Genomic DNA, 22323 nt, shown 5'->3' on the forward strand with positions numbered 1-22323 from the left:
TGAAGTCTACTCCATTTCTTCTGAGGGATTCTTGCCCGCAGTAGTATACCTGATGGTCATCTGAATTAAATTCACCCATTCCTGTCCATTTTAGTTCGCTGATTCCTAAGATGTCATTGTTCAGTCTTGTCATCTCTTGTTTGACCATGTCTAGCTTGCTTTGATTCATGGATCTTACATTCCAGGTTCTTATGGAGAAAAAATCTTTACAGCATCGGACTTTCCTTTCACCACCAGACACATCCACAGCTGAGCATCCTTTCTGCTTTGGCCCAGTCGCTTCATTCTTTGTGGCGCTACTAGTACTAGCCCTCTGCTCTTCCCCAGGAGTGTATTGGACACGTTCTGACCTGAGGGGCTTATCTTCCAGCGTTATATCTTTTTTCCTTTTGGTACTGTCCATAGGGTTTTCATGGCAAAGATACTGGAGTGGGTTGCCATTTTCTTCTGCAGTGGATCATGTTTTGTCAGAACTCTCTGCTATGACCTGTCCATCTTGGGTGGCCCTGAACGACATAGCTCATAGCTTCATTGAATTATGCAAGCCCCTTCGCCACAACAAGGCAGTAATCCATGAAGGGGACAAGAACATTATCAGATGCATAAATAAGATGGTGATGGTAGATGCAGCAAATACATATATCATTCTGGATTTAGAACATGTATAGATATTTATCAAGAATGACTTTCATGAGGACTAGAAATATAAATGTATAAATGCAAGCCCAAAGTATAGTATCCCTATCTGTATGCTAACATCCAACCGTCCTACTTTCCTGTGTTGGGCAGGGATATTTATGGGAGAATTGTCTTTCCAGCCTCTTGCATTTTTGCCATAAGTGTATTTCTTCAGATGGTAGGTTTAGATCAATGTTTTTCAGAGTTTGAAAAACACCGGATGGAATGCTCTCTTGTGCCTCTTATTTTCTGCAGACAGAAAACTAGCATTTCAGGGGAAAGACTTTGGCTTAGTAATTCTTTGTATGGAGGGGATTTTACTTTTTTTTTATGTGAGAATCATTCCAGTTATACCTTTCACTTTTTTTGGGGGGTGGGGGGAAAGGAAAGGTCACTTCTTACTATTAAATTAGCATTTCCTTCACACACTGAAAGTTTTGTAGTTTCGCTGCATCTCCCTTTTGTGCAGCTAATAAACTCAACTCTTTCTATAATACATCTGTTTAAACTGGTGTTTTTCTGCCCTGCTAGAATATATACAATATAGGTTGGGAAGGATGGTGTGTTTGTATTTTGGGCTCCAGAGATTCACCATTGGGCAGATGGGCAGTGCCAGCTATGTATCTGTAGGAGAGGAACCTGCCTCATCTTCCTTAACTCCGTTTCTGCATCTCTGCAATGTCAGCCAAGGTTTCTCAACCTTGGGCAACTTCAAAATGTGTGGACTTCATGATGGCTGGGGAATTTTGGGAGCTGAAGTGCACACATCTCGAAACTGCCAAGGCTGAGAAACAATGAACAAAATCATTCCTGTATAATGCAACTTTTTAATATATATAACTGAAATGCTAGAAGCAGTGTAGACGGCTTTTTTAAAAAGAAATTTCAATTGTGTACAGCAGCTGTTGCATTCTTTGAAGGTTTGTTATATGCCAGGGTTTTTGTTAAATAAATACCCAGAACTCATAATATTCTACTTACTGGTTCACTGAGCAGCAGAATATAAGAGAACAAGAGGGAATAGTCTCATAGGATTATATTCAGGGACAAAGAAGAGCATTTATTTCATTTCAGCAATCAAATGGCATAATTGTTGGTTGCTGTTTATTGACTTGAAGTATCAAGGGAGAAAGGAATAATTCTGGAATAAATGCTTGAAAATCACTAAGGACTAGATCCTTGTTTTCCTTTGCCAAAGTCAGAGGCTCAAATAGGTTCTTTATAGACCACATACATTTTGGCAGTTTTTATGATGCCCTTAGCTGCTTGTCTGTTTATATCCCTGTTATTGTGACAAGTACTTGAAAGTGGAGAAAGATCCTTGCCTCAAAATTTCTCCTACTTCTTAAGCTGGAAGTGCAACTAGCTTTCTCTCTGTGGGAATATGGTATTACGTGGGGAGATTAAGAAATTCACCCTACCTTATATTTATATTTATATTTAATTAAATTTTTATACCGCCCTTCTCCCGAAGGACTCAGGGCGGTGAACAGGGCATATCTTAAAACTACAAAAATACAAAAGTTAAAAAAGAATTAAATTATTGCCTACAATAAAAACAATAATATATATATATATAATTATTAAAACCCTAAGTAATTCCCCATCAGGCCAGGCCAGCTTGTTCAAATAAATGGGTATTTAACCCGCGCCGGAAGGAGCGGAGATCCGGTGCCATCCGGAGCTCAACCGGCAGCTGATTCCACAAAGCCGGAGCGCCCACAGAGAAGGCCCTCCCCCTGGGGGCCACCAGCCGACATTCTCTGATTGGAGGCACCCTGAGGAGGCCCTCTCTGTGGGAACGCACGGGGCAGAGGGGAGTCGATGCCGGCAGCAGGTGGTCCCCGAGGTACTCCGGACCCATGCCATGTAAGGACTTAAAAACCATCACTAAGACCTTGAACCTCACCCAGAAGACAATTTTATTTTGAAGCTAAAACTAAAAAACTTGGCACACAGAAAATTCAGTCAAATTGGGGGATGCTGTGCTTTCCATTCTGACATAGTGTTATCCTGGATGCTTTTAAGCAGTGTACGGGTTTAAATCTGTTATTTTATAGTCCTAGGAAGTAGCAAATTTTGGAAAATGTTGCCAAAAAACCTGCAGGTACTTGTCCATTTTAATGCCCAGAATCAGGACTGATTCAATGGCACATGTGCGCACACACACACAAACACACACACACACACACACACACACACAGAGAGAGAGAGAGAGAGAGAGAGAGAGAGAGAGAGAGAGAGAGAGAGAGAGAGAGAGAGAGAGAGAGAGCATTCCACTTTGATAAAATTCAATATTCAATATATTGGATTTAACTATGCTCCACCCTGCCACAGAGCAAATACAGAGGGGATTCAATTCAAAACTTACCCACCCAATTACCTTTCAATCAGGATCGGGGGGGGGGATTTTCTTACATTAAAAGACTGTTAAAAGAACTGAATGAGTGGGAGATACAAATGGTTACCAACATTGTGGATTAACAGGTTTGCTTAAAAGACATAAGCTTTTTTTAAAAAAAATATATTATGAGGTGAGCTGTGGTTCATGAAAACGTATAGTTGCCTTTCAATAAAACTGTTAGTCCAAGAACATGCTACCAGACTCCTCCTGATTTTTGGTGACTGTAGATTCACCTTGTTCTCTTCCTAAAAAAAATTCTATTTTCCTATTCAGCTCTTTCCTCAGCTCTCTTTCTCACATCTTGTTTCCATCCAGTTTCCATCCATCCTGCTGTTTTTGGTCCTGATTCTTTTTTAGGGTTTGCCTTCTGAAAAGCAGGCTTACTGTAGTTACACACACACAGACAAACACACTGCTATGTTTATGGGGGAGGAAGATGCTTTCTTCTTTAATTGTTGTTGCCAACTAATATTAACCTTCGGATATGGCTCTAAAGCACAGGTTATCGTTGTTACCTCTTAGTTTTAGTGATACTGCTTGAACAGTATAGAATCAAGTGAATTTTACACTGCCAGCACCCCCTTACTCTCCATTTTTGCAAGCAGGGAGGAAGTAAATCTTCAGTCATTTGAGGCAAAATTTGATCTCATGGAAAGAGGATTGAAACTCTCTTCCCATAACAGTCGTAAGTAAAAATGACTGACATGATGAAATTTGTAAAATCTTTGTACAATAAAGAAAATAAATATGTCCCTTTTCCTAAAACTAGGATTTGAAAACAACCAATTAATGTAATTGCCAATATCACCATGATACACAAATGGTTCATCTTCACACTATCATACAGTTTATGCTATCTACTGCCACAAATTGGCCTTTAGCTATGATTTTTTTTTTTAAAAAAGGCAGGGCTGGGAGAAAAGCAATAGGTAGATAGCATTTAGGGCTTTGTGCAACCTGAGAAAACTTGTTCTCACTTCTAGCACCAGTAAAATACACATTACTTGAAAGCGCTGACAGAAATTGAAGGGAATTTAGTGATTGTTGTTATATCACAAGAGAGTTATCATGTCAACATGGGTGCAGATGCTTTACCCTGTATTTATGTCTAGCTGACCAATAGAATCTGGAGGATATTGTTTGTTCCATCATGATGTGCATCTCGTATTAAATGGGATAATTTCCAAGCCAATGTAGTGAGCAGTCAGCACAGTACAAAATCTCGATTATTTTTGATCTCTCTCCCTCCCCTCTCCTTAAGCAGCAGTGTAGTCCAATAATATTCCCCCATCCATTTCCCTTGACTGGCCTCCCTACCAGGCCTACTCGTCGCACATTGTTTGTGTAATTATAAAATCAAAAGTGAAGATTCAGCTTCCCAGCTGTGCAGTAACATAACAACGAAGAGGAGGGAGTGGGAAATATCAATACAAGAATGAAAAAGGAATTAAGGAAAGAAGGGAGGGAAGAAAAGTAAAAGAACAAACAAACAAGCAGGTATACCAAACCCTGCCTCTAATTGGAGTGCAGCAAAATATTTCATGTTAACTATGACTACTGCTGAAAATGCCTTATTCTTATTATAGTGCACATTTATACTACTTTTGCCTGTAAGACAAATAGACTCAATCCCACCTTCTCTTCCTCATGTTGGCCTCTGGAAAACTCATACAGAGGGCTTAAAGGCAATTGCTGTCCCCTGGTATTGCTTCCTGGCAGGGCATGGTACACTATCATGACTGAAGTTGTGTTGAACACCTACTACTACTACTACTACTACTACTAATAATAATAATAATAATAATAATAATAACAACAACAACAACAATAATAATAGTAATAGTAATAGTAATATTAGTAATAATAGGATGCTGGCAGCAACCCATGTCAATCATTAGTGCCAGTCAACATGACTGAGTTTCATGTTTTATGAATAAAAGTTTAATAATAATAATAATAATAATAATAATAATAATAATAATAATAATAATAATAATAATAAAAAAATAATGGTGGATGCAGAAGTTGAAATGAAAGAACTACTAACAACAACAAAAATGGTAGAAAAAAGAGCAAGGAAGATCAAAAATTGGTCAGCACCAGGTTAAGATGAACTGCATGGGTTTCGGTTGAAAATCTAACTGTTATCTACCCACTTATTGCCAAGCAGTTCAACATCATACTGCAAGGAAGAGAAATTGAAAAGTGGCTAACAACTGAGAAAACCTACCTAATAATGAAAAATCCAGCAAAAGGGGCAACACCAGGCAACTACAGGCCAATTACCTCCTTACCAACAACTTTCAAATTTCTAATTGGTGTGGTAGCTGATGCAGTACAACAGCATCTAGTTGAAAACAATCTCTTTCCACCCGAGCAGAAAGGAAACCACCCCAATAGCAGAGGGACAAAAGATCAACTCCTAATAGACAAAATGATCTTGGAAAACTGCAAGAAAAGGAAGACCAACCTGAATGTGGCATGGATTAACTACAAAAATGGCATTTGACTCTCTGCCACTTGACTGGATAATCAAATGCCTAGAAATAACAGGAGTCAGTAGAAACATCAGAACATTTGTGCAAAGATTGATGGCACAATAGAAGACATAGTTGCAGGTCAATGGTGAAAGACTGGGAGAGGTTAATATCAAGAGAGGAATATTTCAAGGAGATTCATTATCATCACTACTATTTGTTATTGCACTGTTTCCTCTGTTAACAATACTGAATAATTCAGGACATGGCTATCAAACATCAAAAACATCTGCCAGACTATCCCACCTCCTTTACATGGATGATCTGAAGCTGTACGGAAAAACATCATCTGAAATAGAATCACTGCTGGACACTGTCTGTAAATATAGCCAAGATGCTGCAATGGAGTTTGGCTTGGAAAAAATGTGCCACACTTTATTCTCAAACAAGGAAAAATACTGAAAACTGAAGGAATAAAGATGCCCCATGAAAATAACATTAAAAGTCTGGATGAGGAAGATTACTACAAATACTTGGGTATCCTTCAAGCTGACAACATCAAGCACACTGAAGTCAAGAAAAAGATTAAAGGTGAATACATCAAGAGAGTGAAGAAGATCTTAAAGTCCAAATTCAATGAAGGAAATACCATGAAGGCAATCAACACCTGGGCAATTCCAGTCATTAGATACACAGCTGGAATAGTGGACTGGACTCAAGCAGAACTAAAAACAATGGATAGGAAGACCAGAAAAATAATGACAATGAATCATGCCCTTCATCCACGCAGTGACATTGACAGACTCTATCTACCAAGGCAAATAGGTGGGCATGGAATGTTGTAAGTACATCAGATGGTTGAAGAAGGAAAAATGGCTTTGGAAGAACATCTGAAGGACAATGATGAAGATGCAGTGAAATTAGTATATCAGGAAGTCTTACTGACTACTGAGGAGACCAAACTGGCCTACAAGGAAGACCAAAAAAAGAACACAATAGAAGAATGGGAAAACAAAGCACTACATGGCCAGTACCTTAAAAAAAATAGCTGGGAAAGCAGATAATAACAAGCAATGGCAATGGCTAAGAGCAGGAAAGTTGAAGAAAGAGACCGAGGGACTAATTCTGGCTGCACAAGACCAAACCTTAAGGACAAATGCATACAAAGTCACAATTGAGAAGACAGCAACAGACAGTAAGTGCCTACTATGCAAAGAAGCTGAAGAAACAGTGGACCAAGTTGCTGCAAGAAGATTGCATAGACTGACTACAAGTAGTGGCATGACAAAGTAGCAACAATGGTGCATTGGAAGATCTGCAAGAAATATCATTTGCCTGTAAGCAAGAACTGGTGGGATCATAAAATAGAGAAAGTCATAGAAACTGATAACGTTAAACTGCTCAGAATTCAAACAGACAAGCACCTGCAACACAACACCCTGGACTTAACAATTGCTAATAACAAAGACAAAAAAGTCTGGATAGTGGACATGACAGTGCCAGGAGACAGCAGAATAGACGAGAAAGAACTGGAGAAGATAACAAAATACAAACACCTACACATAGAAATAGAAAGACTATGGCAAAGACAAACAAGGGTACCACCAATAGTAATAGGCACCTTGGGTGCAATCCCAAAACAACTGGAGCACCACTTGAACACCATTTGCATTGACAAATTCACCATTAGTCAGTTGCAAAAGGCAGTCTTACTAGGAACTGCTTCCATCCTGTGACGATATCTGTAATACCATCTAACATCCACATCTACCTATTCCAGGTCCTTGATAAGGACTCGATAGGTAGACAAAAATGCCAAATCCAGTCTGAATATCTGGCTGACTGTGTGATGATGAATAATAATAATAATAATAATAATAATAATAATAATAATAATAATAATAATAATAATAATAATAATAATAGTTGGAAGGTCATCTAGTCCAACCCCCTGCTCAGGCAGGAAACCCTATACCATTTCAGACAAATGGCTGGCCAGTCTCTTCTTAAAAACTTCCAGTTTTGGAGCATTCACGACTCCTGGAGACAGGTTGTTCCACTGGTTAATTGTTCTAGCTATCAGGTAATTTCTCCTTAGTTCTAGGTTGCTTCTCTCTTTGATTAGTTTTCATCTGTTGCTTCTTGTCCTGCCTTCAGGCACTTTGGAGAATAGTTTGACTCCCTCTTATTTGGAGCAGCTCCTGAGATATTGGAACACTGCTATCATTTCCTCCCCTCGTCCTTCTCTTCATTAAACTAGACATACCCAATTCCAGCAACTGTTCTTTATATGTTTTAGCCTCCACTCCCCTAATCATCTTTGTTGCTCTTCTCTGCACTCTTTCTATAGTCTCGATATCTTTTTTACATCGTGGTGACCAAAACTGGATGCAGGCATTGTAAAGTGGTATTAATACTTCACGTGATCTTGATTCTATCCCCCTGTTAATGCAGCCTAGCACTGTGTTGGCTTTTTGGGCAGCTACAGCACACTGCTGGCTCATATTGAAGTGATTGTCCACTAGGACTCCAAGATCCCTCTCACAGTTACTACTATTCAGCAAGGTACCACCTGTCCTATACTATACCTGTACACTTGGTTTTTCTTGCCTAAATGTAGAACCTTACTTTTTTCACCATTGAATTTCATTTTGTTAGATAGCACCCAGTGTTCAAGTCTTTCCAGATCATCCTGTATCTTAAGCCTATCTTCTGGAGTGTTGGCTATTCTTTCCAGCTTTGTGTCATCTGCAAATTTGATGAGTTCCCCATCTATCCCCTCGTCCAAATCGTTGATGAAGATGTTGAAGAGCACTGGGCCCAGAACAGAGCTCTGGGGCACCCCACTACACACTTTCTTCCATGTAGATGCAGTTCCATTGAGGACCACATGCTGAGTATGGCCGGTCAGCAGCTACGAATGCATGTGGTCTAGTCCACATTTTTCTATCTTATCAAGTAGTAGGTTGTGATTTACTTTATCAAATGCCTTACTGAAGTCCAAGTAAATTATATCCACAGCATTCTTCTGGTCCACTAATTTTATCACTTGGTCAAAGATTTGTCTGGCATGATCTGTTTTTGACAAACCCATGTTGGCTTTTAGTAATGACTTTGCTTGCCTCTGATTCGTTGTTTGATTATCTTTTCCAGAATCTTCCCAGGTATTTATTTATTTATTTATTTTATTGGATTTATATACTGCCCTTTCCCGAAGGACTCAGGGCGGTTTACAGGGTATTTAAAACAAAAATCGATACAAAAGTTAAAAACAATTAAAAAGATTAAATCAAATCCCTGAAAAATATAAAAACCCCAATTAAAATTCTCAGCCTGGGCCAGAAAGCTCAAAGAGCCAGGTCTTCAGGTCCCAGCAAAATGAATGAAGGTCAGGGGCAGTCCTAAGGTCCATGGGCAGCTGGTTCCAGAGGGCAGGCGCACCCACAGAGAAGGCCCTCCCCCTGGGTGTTATCCGCCGGCAATGTTTTACCGGTGGCACCCTGAGAAGGCCCTCCCTGTGGGAGCTCACAGGACGAAGGGAACTTGATGCTGGCAGCAGGTGTTCCCTCAGATATCCCGGACCCAAGCCATTTAGGGCTTTATAGGTCATCACCAGCACCTTGAATCTCACCCGGAGGGCAACCGGAAGCCAATGCAGCTCGCGGAGTAGAGGTGTTACATGGGAGTATCGGGAAACCCCCATCACAACTCGTGCAGCCGCATTCTACACCAGCTGAAGCCTCCGAGTGGTCCTCAAGGGCAGCCCCATGTAGAGAGCGTTGCAGTAGTCTAACCGGGAGGTCACGAGTGCATGAGTGACTGTGCGTAGGGCATCTCGGTCCAGGTAGGGTCACAACTGGTGCACCAGGCGAACCTGGGCAAAAGCCCCCCTAGTCACGGCTCCTATATGGTCTTCAAAATTGAGCCGTGAATCCAGGAGGATGCCCAAGTTGCAAGCCGTATCAACGGGGGGTAACACCTCACCCCCCATCATTAAAGATGGAATAGTCTGGTTAACCCGAGATGCCAATATGCACAGCCACTCAGTCTTGGCAGGATTGAGATGAAACCTGTTTTTCCCCATCCAGATCTGGACTGCCTCCAGGCAATGGGACATCACGGCGAGAGCATCACTGGGTTGGTTCAGGGTGGAGAAAAAAAGTTGGGTATCATCAGCGTACTGATGATACCCCATCCCAAAACCATGAATGATCTCACCCAGCGGCTTCATATAGATGTTGAACAGGAGGGGTGAGAGAACCGACCCCTGAGGAACTCCACAAATGAGAGGCCTCGGGGCAGATCTCTGCCCTCCCGTCAACACTGACTGTGAGCAGCCCAGGAGATAGGAGGAGAACCACCGTAAAACGGTGCCTCCCACTCCCAACCCCCTTAGACGCCGCAGTAGGATACCATGGTCGATGGTATCAAAAGCCGCTGAGAGATCTAATAGGACTAGGACAGAGGAGCAACCCCTGTCCTGAGCCCGCCAGAGATCATTTACCAGCACGACCAATGCCGTCTCCGTGCTGTGTCCGGGCCTGAAACCCAATTGGTACGGGTCCAGATAATCAGTTTCCTCCAGGAACAGAGGAAGCTGATGCACCACCACACTCTCAACAACCTTCGCCAAAAAGCGAAGGCTGGAGACCAGACGATAGTTATTTAAAACAGCCGGGTCCAGGGCAGGCTTTTTGAGGAGGGGTCTCACCACCGCCTCCTTCAAGGTGGCGGGGAAGACACCCTCCTTCAAAGAAGCAGTTATTACTGCCTGGAACCAGCCTCGTGTCTCCTTCCAGGCCGTGTAAACCAGCCAGGAGGGGCACGGGTCCAACAAACAGGTGGTGGAGCTCAGCCTCCCCATGATCCTGTCCACATCATCAGGGGAAACAGGATCGAACTCAGTCCAGTATTGAGATCAGGCTGATAGGTCTGTAGTTTCCTGGATCTATTTTTTTCCTTTTTTTGAAGATGGGAATTACATCAGCATTTTTCCAGTCCTCTAGTAGTTCCCCAGTGCTCCAGGATCTTTGAAAAATATAGTTCAGTGTTTCTGAGATCACGTCTGCCAGTTCCTTGAGAACCTTGGGGTGTAAGCCATCTGGTCCTGGTGATTTGAACTCATCTAGGATGAACAGATACTCACCTACCATTTTCTTGCCTATCTTAACTTGTGTTTCTATTCTGTTTTTTGTGGCACTGTTTTTGATAGGTTGTACTGTTTTTTTCCCTTTGTGTAAAGACAGATGCAAAAAACAAGTTAAATAGTTCTGCTTTCTCTCTGTTGCTTGTCACCTTCTTGCCACTTTCCCCCACTAATGGACCAATCATTTCCTTAACTTTTTTCTTGTTTTGTACATGTCGAAAGAAGCTTTTTTTATTATTTTTGACTTTTGTTTGCAAACCTTAGTTCATTTTGAGGCTTAGCTTTCCTCACTTCATGTTTGCAGGCACGGGCTATTTGCTGATATTCTGCCTTAGTTATGTGCCCCTCTTTCCACTTTTTATACTTGTCCTTTTTATCTTTCAATTTATCAGAGAGTTCTTTATGCAGCCATGCTGGTTTCTTTTGAGAGCGGTTATTTTTCTTCTTTGTTGGTATTGTGCTAGACTGGGCTTTTAATATCTCACTTTTCAAAATTTCCCAAGCTTCTTGAGTTGTTTTCCTCTTGAGGATTCTCATCCATGGAATCCTTCCCAAGCTCTCTCTAAGTTTATTGAAATTAGCTCTTTTAATGTCCAAGACTCTAGTTTTTCTTCAGATTTGCTCCATTTGTGAAAAAAGTATTCAAAAAACACCAGATAGAAAAAGGGGAACTCTCTTTGGAGTGTAAATATAAGCGGATCAACTTCCCATGGTGATCCTGTAGTGTTATTTATTTTTTCTTTTTCTTTTTTTTTAAAAGTACTTGTGTGGGTTAAGAGAGATAGAAGAGCTCTTCTTCTCCTACCTCTTTCTTTTTTCAAGGATCACTGGAGTGCAGTATAGTTAAGAAACTGCAGATCATTGTCTGGCCTCCCTCAAAATTCAGGTAAAGAAGCTCCACTTTACTGTAAGTAGATGAGGAAGCTTTTCTGAAGGGTTTTTAAAAAAGAGGGGAAACAGGAAAGATAAGGTGATCTTCCTTCCATCACCAAATCCATTTGTAAAATGTTTTTATTTCCTAAAAGGAAATGGGGGGAGCAGTGAGTGGGCGAGGAAACCTTTTAAACTCTTTCTTCTCAGCCTTAGTTTTTTCACCTGTAACATGGGAGATAAGATTTCCTGATAAATTTGTTATGGGATTTACACCTAACAGATGAAAATTAAGTATTTCACACAAGCAAAGATACTGAACATTAGGTTCCAGATTTGACAGGATGATAATAATATGATTAATCTGTAATATTCTTGTATTCTTTGTTAGGCAACTTTGTCAGAAAACATCCTCCTCCTCCTTCTCCTCCTCCCATATTACAGATGGGGAACTGAGGCTAAGAGGGAAATGCTGCAGTTACTACTAGTTAATGACAGGACTAGCAGATAGGTAAGGTGTTATGAGAAAAGAGGTGCAATTTGCACTTTGCAAGTCTTACATTTCTCTTTTGACTTGGAAATCAGATGTATTTGGAACACTTCCCTTTGAGAAAAGAATACAATGCTCATTGTACCCGACTGAAGAACAAAGGACATCACAGAGGATATGTATGTATGTATGTATGTATGTATGTATGTATGTATGTATATACTCACTCCAGAATTTGGTACATCAGTACCTCATAGTTTTCTAGATTGACTGTAAGCTTCATGTAAGTGTGCTTGGAAAACTACATCTACAGTTTCTTGTGCATCTGTGGCTGTTATTGGTAAAAAGCCTAAACAATTTCCAAATATTATACTCTGCACGCTTATCTTACTTCATTAACTGAATAGAATAGAATAGAATAGAATAGAATAGAATAGAATAGAATAGAATAGAATAGAATAGAATAGAATAGAATAGAATGGAAGCTGGAAGGGACGTTGGAGGTCTTCTAGTCCAGCCCCCTGCTCAAGCAGGAGAACCTATGCCATCTCAGACAATATTAATATTTGTCAGAAATTATTACAAAATATCAAGTTCTGCATAGTGAAGTCCTCATAACACATTTTATTTGAACAAATGACAATTGTCAGAAATTTTCCAAACAAAGCAAATTCTGTGGTTGCTTCTCATGCAAATATGAACTGTACTTTGTTCTGCTTCACAATTATGTGTTGTTGTTGTTAGTTGCGAAGTCGTGTCCGACCCATCGCGACCCTATGGACAATGTTCCTCCAGGCCTTCCTGTCCTCTACCATCTTCTGGAGTCCATCTAGGCTCACGCAAGCCCCTTCGCCACGACAAGGCAGTAATCCATGAAGGGACACAATTATGTACTTAGTGGTAAAAGTACTCACTGCAAAGATGTGGATCTTTTCCTTCTTTTTTGTCCCTGCTCTGTGCATCTATAGAGATCAAGTTACAAGAGCTATACTTAACTGCTGATGTGTCTTTCCACCCATTCTAAAGTGGCAAATGATTAATAACATTTTGTGAGCACTGTCGCATTTTGTTTTGTTCTGTCTCCAGCAGCAGTTTAAATGTTAATGTTTATGGATTCCAATAAAAATAACAACAGTATCAGTAATAATACAAGAGACAAAAATGGAGATTCATTCTATTTAAATATGGATTAATTTATTGGATCGTTTTAATTGAATTCTTTTGTTGGCAATTTTGGTATGATATGAGATTATATAATTAATTGGTTTTGCATGTTTGGTGATTTTTTTCAATGGATTGGGGTTTTTTAGGATTTTGGAATATTTTGTAATTTTATAATGAAAAATATGCATTCACATGTTGCTTTCAACATTCTGATATTTTAATTGTTTGGAAAAAGTGGTTGTTATCTACCTTTTGGAAAGGTACATTATAAGTGTGATCAACATCAGGGTATGTGGGTCTGTTATTTCTGGCCAATCTTAATTTTCTAAGGTTTAGGAGTAAAATACAAATCAGTTAAGCTTTATTTCTTTGTTCAGGAGAGGGGAGGTTGACTTTGTTTTGTTTTTGCTGCAAAAAATTGCAAAAAAAAAAACCCACAAAAACCAAAAACCAAACGAATTCAATTCCCCCAAAACGTTTTGGGTTTGTCATCAAGTTTCACAGGAATGATCTAGGTTTACTTTGATGTGGGGAAAGGGATGTAGAAAAATAGTCCAGGCCACATCTCAGTCTCTGCCCAAAATAGTGATATAAAGGTTTCCTGTTCAACTAGGGCTTCTTCTAGTCTGTGATTCTCTTTGCTGGCTTTGGCTCTGATTTTTGGCTCTGACAGCCTGATTCCTATGTGTTGGGGGGGGTGTCTCTGAATCAGCCTTTTTCATACTTTGGCTCCTCTTTGATGGCAGCCTCTGGCTCTAGTTCATACAGTGATTAAGAGGATTTCATCACATTATTTGACACCTGGATTCCTCTATTGGCTGACAGCAATGAGAACAGTCAAGCATGTTTGATGTGATGACATTACAAATACTGTTAAAGTAGAGAGAAGCGCTGTTCTTAAAGTTCATTAAGAAAGAGGAAAGACAGTAACACAGGCAATTCTATAGCTCTCCTCATACATTATTATACTGTTATATTACTGTACGTTAAAAAAGAATCTGTGTTGGTTCAGCACTTGTCAAATTCCTTGCTTATTTCATGCTAAAATACTTTGACCAGGTTTACTGAGTCTTCACCAGTTTAGCCCACCAAACATATGGCATCTTTTAATAATGGTGTCATTGAGAGGTTCTAACTCATTGTTTTTCAAACTTGGCAACTTTAAGTTGTGTGGAATTCAACTCCCAGGGAAAATCACAGATTGTTCCTCAGAGTTGCTCCTGCTCTTGCTCCTTATTTTGTCCCAGAGATCTCATACTTCATAGCATATGCCTACCTGAAGCACATCCACCAACGACACTCTGTAGTGCACACATCCATGCTGCACTCTGTAGCAACCAGTCTTTGCTACACCAAGCTTGTTGGTAGCCATTCCTCCATTTAGCCACACTCTATAGCACTCACCCATCCTCCAGAGTGCTTGTGAGCCATCTGGGACTTGTGACTTCATGCTGCCCTCCCCAATGACTTTGCTGCTTGGAAGCTGGCAGGAAGTCATGAGAAAGTCCTCTCTCTTTTTTTTTTTTTCTTAATTTTTTTTCCTATTTTTTTATTTTTTTATTTAGTTTTTTTTTTATTGAAAAGTTTTACAATACAATTTTCCTTTAAAAACCCCCATCCCCCTCCACCCTCCCCTCCCTACCTCCCCCCTCCCCCTTCCCTCCCCCCTTCCCTCCCCCCTTCCCCCCTCCCTCTTCCCTCCCCTACCTCCCCCCCACCCCCCTCCCCCCCGGACTTCCCAGAGCTAAATACAAGGTATATATATATAAAAGCAATCATAAGCAACCATATACTAACAACCATAAATTCTAAAATCCATCACTCTCTAACTTATATAAGAACAAACAAAACTTAACATTATTAAATATATATAAAAAAGAAAATAGGAAAAGAAAAGAAAAAACACGAAAGAAGACTTATTCGAATGCTAGATAAAACTTCTTAACCCTATACTTATTCTGGATAAACTCAATCCACTTTCTCCATTCCATAATATAACGTTCTTGCGAATGATCTTTCAAATAAGCCGATATCTTCGCCATCTCTGCCAGGTCGGAAACCTTTAAAGCCCATTCTTCTATGGTCGGCAGCTCCTCTTTCTTCCAATATTGTCCTATCAAAAGTCTTGCTGCCGTAACTAAATTCAGCATCAACTTAGAGTCCACCACTGTAGCATCAACAATTATTCCCAACAAAAAAAATTGCGGACAAAACTTTATCCTCCTTTTAAAAATCTTCTGTATATTCCACCAGATTTTAATCCAAAAGGCCTTAACCTTTTTACATGTCCACCATATGTGAAAATATGTTGCATCTTCAACCCCGCACCTCCAACACTTAGGCTGATAATTCGGGTACATACTTGCAAGCTTTTTAGGATCTAAATGCCATCTATAAAACATCTTATAAAAATTCTCTCTTAAATTTTGAGCTTGAGTAAATTTCACATTCCTCACCCAAATCTTCTCCCACATGTCCATTGTAATAACTTCCTGGATATTTTGGGCCCATTTTATCATACAGTCCTTAACAAGCTCTGTTTCTGAATCAATCTCTATCAATGCAAGATATATCCGTTTAATGTGTGCAGGTCCCTGATTTCTAATTTGCTTTATCAAATTTTCATCAATCGTTGCAAATCCAATTTTCTGGTCTTCTTTCCACCTGGCCCGTAACTGAGTATATTGAAACCATGTTTGAACAACCTTCTCTTCTCGCAAGAAGCTATATGATTTCAAGCACCAAACATTCCTTTCCAAACTTAAAATTTCCTTGTAGGTAGTCTCATCGTGTTTGAAACCAGCATGTATATTTTCTATTGCGTGTTTTGGAATTGCCCACAATGGTATCTTACAACTTAGCTTATATCTATACTTCTTCCAAACTCTCAGCAATGCCTGTCTTAAAATATGCGTCCTAAACACAGTACCTACCTTCTTATCATACAACAAATATGCATGCCAGCCAAACAACAAATCATGGCCCTCAAGATTTAATAACCTCGATTGCGTCAAATTGATCCAATCACTTATTCCTACTAATGCAGCAGCTTCATAATATAATTTAAAATTAGGCAATTTAAGGCCACCTCTCTCACGAATATCCTGCATAATCTTAAGTTTAACTCGTGGCTTTTTCCCTGCCCACACAAATTTATTGATACCACGCTGCCATTCCTCCAAATTAGAATCTTTCTTAAGAATCGGTATCATTTGAAATAAAAATAAAAATTTGGGCAGGACATTCATTTTCACTGCTGCAATCCGTCCCAACAAAGTCAATTGCAATTTTTGCCAGCTCTCCAATTCTTTTTGAATTTTCCCCCACAATTTTTCATAATTATTTTTATATAGCTTTGTATTCGAGGGCGACAAAATTACCCCCAAATATTTAACCCTTTTAACAATCTCAAATCCAGTTAATCCTTCCAAGAAGGCCTTCTGTGAAACTGTCATGTTTCTAGCCAAGATTTTAGTTTTCTGTATGTTTACTTTAAATCCAGAAACCTTCCCATATTGTGTTATTATCTCTATCAGGTCCACAACAGAATTCTCTGGCTGGGTCACTGTAACAACCAGATCATCTGCAAATGCTCTCAATCTATAGTCCTGATCTCCAACTTGTATCCCCTTAATTTTTTCCGAGTTCCGAATCTTGTTCAATAATATCTCTAAAGTTAACACAAATAACAAGGGCGATAACGGACATCCTTGCCTTGTACCCTTCTCAATATTACATACTGCCGTCAGACTATTGTTAACTATGATTCGGGCAGTTTGCTTTTGATATAATGCCCTAATCGGCTGTAAGAAATTTTCCCCAAAATCCATTTTATCTAACATTCTCAACAGAAATTGCCAATTCAATTGATCAAAAGCCTTTTCAGCATCTAAAAAGATTAGCGCTGCAGAGATCTGGTTGTGCCTTTCCAAAAACTCTAACACATCAACTATATGTCTAACATTATTTTTCATTTGCCTACCACTAATAAACCCCGTTTGATCCCCATGAATCACCTGTTGCAGAACCCTCATCAGTCTATTAGCCAAAACCTTAGCAAATATCTTATAATCTGTATTTAAAAGCGAAATCGGTCTGTAATTTTTAACTTGAGTAGCATCCTGATCTTCCTTCGGAATCAATGAGATAAAAGCTGTTCTCCAAGACGGTGGCACCTTTCCCCCCCTCTGGATTGTCTGGAACAGTTCCTTTAACGGTTTTATCATCTCAAATTGTAAATTTTTATAAAAGGCCGCAGTCAAGCCATCCGTACCGGGCGCCTTATCAACCTTCAAATCCTTAATTGCTGTAAGGATTTCTTCTTCTGTGATCAGTTGGTTAATCCCCTCTCTTTGTGCTTGCGTAAGGACCGGAATATTAGCATTCTCCAAATATTTATTAATGTCTTTTACCTCAATTTCCTCTTTGGTATATAATTTCGAATAAAAATCCACAAAAGCATCCTTAATAAGATTCTGTTGAAACACAACCCTTCCTTTATATTCAATCTTGTCTATATTAGAGGCCCTTTGTTTCTTCCTCAGTCTATAGGCTAACCATCTGCCTGGTTTATTAGCGTTGCAAAAAGTATTATGCCTAGCAAACCGCAGATTGGTTGCCACTTGGTCTGCCATTAATTTATCAAATTGTCCTCTTAACAGCCTAATAGCCTCCTTAATCTTCACGTCCCCTGGATTCAAAATCAAAGCCCTTTCTTTTTCCTTTATTTCATTCTCCAGTTCTTTCCTTCTAGTTTCCACTACACGTCTACGTCTATTATTCATATATATCAACACACCTCTCATATAGGCCTTACTAGCATCCCAAACCATATCCATAGAGGTACCCTTATTCATATTAATCTCAAAAAAATCCTTCATCCGCTGTTTACATTCTTCCACATTTCTCTGATCTCTAAACAAGTTCTCATTTACGCGCCACGAGCGCCTGTCTCTTTTCTCCTTATCAATCTCCAACCAAACTGGACTGTGGTCTGAAATAGTTCTTGCACATATCTTCACTTTTTTAGTTCTCAAAAAGAAATCATTAGTCAACAAAATAAAATCAATCCTTGAGAAAGATTGGTGTCTGTCAGAGTAAAAAGTATAATCCTTCTCCTGCAGGTGCCTCTCACGCCAGATATCTCGCAATTCCAGATCATCCTTCAATTCAAAAAAAGTTTTAGGCAGTCTGGCGTGGCTTGGAATACGCTTAAAGGCTCCAGCTTTATCCAAGTGTACATCCAGAACACCATTCCAATCTCCCATAAAAATAAAAGATTTATAATCCAACTGGGTAAGCTTTGTATGAAGTAAGCTAAAAAAATCAGCTTGTTGTTGGTTAGGTGCATATAGTCCAACTAGAAGCATCTTTTTACCTTCTAACAGCAGCTCAATCATAACATATCTTCCATGCTTATCTGCTTCAATTAAATCTGCTGTTAAGGCACTTTTAACATAAACAACTACTCCATTTTTCTTATTCTCTGCAGAGGCAACAAAATGCGTACCCAGTCTCGAGTTCAGTAAATACTTTTGATCCAAAACTCTAATATGCGTTTCTTGCAAACATATAACGTCTATCTTAAATTGCTTTAAATATTGAAAAACTTTCTTCCTCTTCTGCGGTGAATTCAGTCCATTAACATTCCAAGTTAAAAATTTAGTTGCCATGCATATCCTCCAGAAGCTCTTGGACCACAGCTTTAATGGGACTAACTTCTTTAGGCCGTGCTCCTCCCACAGCTTGACTGTATGTACGTTGTGAAGAAACTGAAGACTTTTGCTGATCTTGTTCTTTTATTTTCTTTGCTCGTTTTAAAGCAGCACGCGTCACTCTTTGCTCTCTAGGATCATCCAAAGAAGTTGTAACTTGATCTCCTCCCGCACCACTTTCCTCTGTTTCCTCCTCTTGTTGTTCTTCTTCTCCAGATCCCTTTCCAGCTTCCAGGAGCGTTAATGGGGTTGCTTTTAGGACATTATTGTAGAAATCACGCGCTTGCTTCACAGTAATCAACCGGTACCTTTTACCTTCATGCATCACCATCAGCCCCTGAGGAATCTCCCATCTGAACCTTATATCTCTTTGCTTGAGCTCATGCACGAGGAATGTATAATCCTTCCTTCCCCTTAAAATCCTTGGAGGAATTTCTTTTAAAACCAAAACTTCTTGTTCAGCAATCACCACTTTAACATCATAGGCAGCTTGTATAATTTGATCTCTGATCTCTCTTTTTGCAAAATAAACCACCACATCTCTAGGCAACTTCCTCTGTCTGGCAATCCATGAATTCACCCGAAACACTTTATCCATAGCTGCTCTTATTTCAGATGCTGGCAGGTTTAATACTTCTTCAAAAGCCTCAGAGATCAGCTGCTTCAAATCTTCTTTAGTATCCTCTTTTAAACCTCTGATTCTGACAGCAAACTGCATCTGGTAAAATTGGGCTAAGCTTAAGTCCTTCTCCAGTTTGTCTCTTACATTTTCATTCTCTCTTACTTTAACTTCTAATATAGCATTCCTTTGAGCCAAATCATCCATCTTTTCATCTAATTCTTCCACACATTCCGCCACTTTATGCACTGAAGACAAAATGTCTACTTTCATCACGCTGAGCTTCTGTTCCATCCTCTCTTCCATTCTCTCCTCCAGTTTCTCCAATTTCTCCTCCATCTGCGCAAATTTATCAGCCATTGATTGATTAATTGAATCCAAAAGTTTATCCACAGCATCTCGAAACTCCTTCGCTGTCAGCGCTTCAGAAGGGTGCAACGCCTGTAAAGATGATTGTTGCACTGGCGAGGATCCACCACTCCGAAGAGTTTTAGGGGGAGGTTTCGCCGCCATCTTTTAATCCTCAAATATGACGCACTTTCACTTAGAGTTTAAAAAGTTCAAGTAGTTAGAGAGTATAATAAAATAAGCCTCTTCACCTTTATCTCTTGTACCGCTCTGCCTGCTCCTTTAAATCATAGTCCTTTCTTCAGGCAGGGATGGTTCGCAGACGCCTGGCTCTGCTCCAAAAAGTTCAGAGCAGACACGCCGGCCAGCTGGGAGCAACCCAGGCTTCGGGGGAGTTCAATCCTTCAGCCGCCCAAGCTCCAAGCTCAGGCGGCCTCGGAGAACTCTACCCCTACCTGGGGCCTCACCCCCTCCTCTTCTCCCGAGGAGGGGGCTTCAATTTCGCCCGAACAGCTGTTCGGCGCTGTTACGGGCGAAAAAACAAACAGCTGAGCCGCGGGCAGCCCGGGAAGGCTGTCTTTGGCGCCGCGACGCCACCGGAAGTCCATGAGAAAGTCCTCTCTTGACAACCCATGGTTCTTGCTTAGCAACAGCAATGGGGACTGCCAAGATTGCTGTTGCTTGGTGATGTGGTCATGTGACATCAGACTTTATGGCCTTTACCAATGGAAATTATGGTCTCATCATTAAGTGAGAACTACCAGTAGTAGTTATGGCTAGTGGCTATATAGTTATATCTATTGTTCCATTAGTAGCATTTTTTTTCATGACTCAGGATGGATTCCTTCCTATTAGCATTTACCTCAGACTTTTGAATTAGAGCTACCAAGGGCTGAACTCATTTCATTGGTGGCTATGTTAAGAGAGTAGAAATGCAATTTGTAGTGAGACCATATCATACTGTATATACAGTCTAACAGAAAGATGAGAACATATATGACCCAGCTACAAAGCAATTTAAATTCCCTCAACTAGCCGGTGCTCAACAGTGTTACGTCCATGATTTTTCATTACTATGATCTTTTGTGAGATTTCTTAAAAGATTACCAAAACCTCATGAGATCTCTCTAAAAGCCTACAAGCAGCCAGTGATCTTGCATGAATCCCTATGAGATTACTCTTTTCATATGATGATTTCCTTATGTGAATCATACAGGGGTTTTCCTAAAATGTTTAGAGGAAATTGTCCCAATTTTGTGAGATTCTGTTTATGTGTTTATTTGTTATTGATGTTCTGTAGCTTAGAAGAGATTGCAACCCAATCTATATTATTTGTGCTGTAATACAAGCTGCTTTTTTCTTTTTCTCCTCCCACTTCATCTCCCCCCACACACATATGCATATGTATGTACACACTCAGACATCTCTCCTTGAATTTAGTCTACAATTTAAATTTTCTTCTAATATAAAATATTTTTCTAATATAAAATAAAATTTTCTAGGACAGAAGTATTTCCTTTTGTGAACAACTGCTTTTTTCTTTCAATTCTCATCAGCACCAAGTCTTGAAAACTAAAATCAGATTATTCTTAGTTTAGATCATTGCAACAGGCTAAAATTTGATAATAGTTAAAAGGAGTCATGGGCAGATGTTAAAATACTCACTCAGCAGTGTTTATTTATCTCCTGGTGCCTGGCATATTTCTGTGACATGCAAGAAACGCCCTTTATAAAGGATTATAAAAGTGAGGCATTGAGCCCACAAGTCATAGCAACCAAACACAAGCTTCCAATTACATGAAAAATGACCATAATAATCTCTTGCTGCAATTGCTATCTGTTGGCAATAAGCTTGATCAGTTTGCAAGAGATTTCCAGACAGTCACTGTGTTAAATAAACACTCTAAAAAAGAAAAAAAAGAAAAGAAACTGTCCGTTTTCTTTGTGAACAAGCCTGCGATTACACCAATGAATGTGGTCACTTAAAAAAAATGGTGTCCTGAAGGGAAGCTTACTAATCTGTGTAAAGTAGCTATTATGAAAATGTTTAGCCTTTTGAATGTATTTCAGACAGTGGTTGCTGTGCCAAAGTTTGCAGCCAAAAATTCTGTAAGCAGATTTGTCAGAGGCTGAAACCATAATTGTCAAACAGACATTGGCATAGAGATTAAAGATCAAGAGAATTATATAGGTTTTGTTACCATATGGCAAGATTGAGTGAATTTGGATGTTTAGCTAATTTTTTTGTAAGTGCATTTTATATTGGCAATATCTTTGCTATTTAAACCAGGGGTTTTTCTCTCACCTTCTCTGAAGCACTGGAATTGCCTATCACAGACAATGGGAAATAAAAGAATGACTGTAGCTGTTTCATCCTCTTCATCCTGTTGTAATGGTTGGTGGCAATCCAAAA

Source organism: Vipera ursinii (assembly GCF_947247035.1).
Source record: "Vipera ursinii genome assembly, chromosome: 1".
Classification (NCBI taxonomy): domain Eukaryota; kingdom Metazoa; phylum Chordata; class Lepidosauria; order Squamata; family Viperidae; genus Vipera; species Vipera ursinii.